This window comes from Cebus imitator, unplaced genomic scaffold (assembly GCF_001604975.1).
Source record: "Cebus imitator isolate Cc_AM_T3 unplaced genomic scaffold, Cebus_imitator-1.0 Scaffold3277, whole genome shotgun sequence".
Lineage (NCBI taxonomy): Eukaryota > Metazoa > Chordata > Mammalia > Primates > Cebidae > Cebus > Cebus imitator.
The window spans coordinates 1-1,846 of record NW_016110592.1 but is presented as its reverse complement, the minus strand read 5'-3'; the positions used below and the strand labels follow the sequence as shown (position 1 = coordinate 1,846).

General features: G+C 52.0%; 1 long non-coding RNA gene across 2 annotated transcripts; it reads left to right on the top strand.

The window, feature by feature from the left end:
• The first annotated feature begins 627 nt into the window (after positions 1-627).
• Positions 628-1,844, top strand: LOC108299237. Of its 2 annotated transcripts, none has more exons than XR_001822864.2 (2): positions 628-1,010; positions 1,722-1,844. It is a non-coding gene; the product is annotated as an uncharacterized LOC108299237 (long non-coding RNA). The 2 variants fall into 2 exon arrangements; XR_001822865.2 differs by having other exon boundaries at positions 868-1,010; positions 1,718-1,836.
• Positions 1,845-1,846: the final 2 nt, after the last annotated feature.

The window sequence follows — 1,846 nt, the reverse complement described above, 5'->3', positions numbered from 1 at the left end:
GGCAGGAGAATTGCCTGAACCCAGGAGGCGGAGGTTGCGGTGAGCCGAGATCGCGCCATTGCACTCCAGCCTGGGTAACAAGAGCGAAACTCCATCTCAAAAAAAAAAAATAAATAATAAAAATAATAAAAAAGAAGGCCGGGCGCGGTTGCGGTGGCTCATGCCTGTAGTCCCACCACTTTGGGAGGCCGAGGTGGGCGGATCACAAGGTCAGGAGTTCGAGACCAGCCTGGCCAGCATGATGAACCCTCATCTCTACTAAAAATACAAAAATTAGCTAGGCATGGTGGCGGGCGACTGTGTTCGGGAGTCTGTAACAGGAGAATCACTTGAACCCGGGAGACGGAGGTTGCAGTGAGCCGCGCTCCAGCCTGGGCGACAGAGCAAGACTCGGTCTCAAAAAAAAAATGAAAGAAAGAAAGACCCCTCCTCCGCCCGCCGGAAGTATCCCCTCTTTTGGGAAGGCGCGCCTCTGCGGCGCACGCGCACTCAGTTACTTAGCAACGTCGGCGCTAAACCCCCACCATCCGGAGCCCAGCAACAACAGAGCCGCTGTGTCCCTCACCAATCAGCGCCGGCTTCGCCGTCGCAGGCCTAACCAATCAGCGCCGGCGCAGCAAGGAAGTTTCCAGAGCTTTCGAGGAAGGTTTCTTTAACTCGAATTCATCCGCCTGATAATTTTCTTATATTTTCCTAAAGAAGGAAAAGAAGCGCATAGAAGGGAAGTGACATAATTTGTTAGAATCCTTTGTTACGACTATGAGGAATTTGGAGCTCAGTTGAAAAGCCTAACTGCGTCGCGGGAGGTTGGGCGCGGCGAACTACTTTTGGCGGCGCACGGAGACGGCGCCTACGTAAAAAGTGATAGGTGACGCAACATACGTTGCATAAATTTGAGCTCCGCCGAAAGGGAGCGTTTAGGGGCGAGAGGCTTTGTTGGGTGAAGGTGTCTTGGACTTCAGTGGCCGGACGTGATTGGCGATTCGCAGCATCGTCGTATCCGCTAACAGGTACTGGCCCACAGCCTTAACGACCTGGGGGAACATGAAGAGGGGGCATAGGTGAGGTCAAGCTGGAAGCTTCTTGGAGCTTGGTGGGCCGCTGAGGGGAGGGCGTGGGGGGAGGGGAGGGCGAGGTGACGCGGCGCCGGGCCTTTCCGGGAGAGTGGGCCTTGAGGAGAGGAGGGTGAGGGCGGCTGGCGGGCGCGCGCGCCGACGGAGACTAACGGACGCTTAACGGATGGCGATTCCGTCGCGTTTGCTTCAGCAGGGGAAGGCGGAAAAAAGGTAGTCTGTGTGGTTCTGGAAACCTTTACTTCGGGAATCCCAGTGTGAGAAAGGTGTCGTTTCTTGTGTTTCAACGTGATTTTTATTTCGCGAGTTTTCTGGGTTCGGTTTTGTTTTCGGTTTACTGAACACCATGCTTACGTTTGAGGCATATTGGAGTTCGGTCGGGGGAGTTTGAATATCCGGAACAGTAAGTGGAGAAAGCTGTCGATGCTTGTTTAGAGAGCGTTTTGGATTCTCCGCTGTTGACGTTGTAACCTTGAGGGTCGAATTTCATATTAAGTGACTAAGTCTCGTAAAGATAGGGGGAGGTTTTACAAGATGTTAACGTATTTTAAAACATTTTGGAGGAACAGTTACTAACTTTGAAGAACATTAGATGTAAAAGCAAGAAATACAAAGATGATGATATGCTTATGTTTTATTTTAAGCTAGGTCAAAATGCAGATCTTCGTGAAGACCCTGACCGGCAAGACCATCACCCTGGAGGTGGAGCCCAGTGACACCATCGAAAATGTGAAGGCCAAGATCCAGGATAAGGAAGGCATCCCCCCCGACCA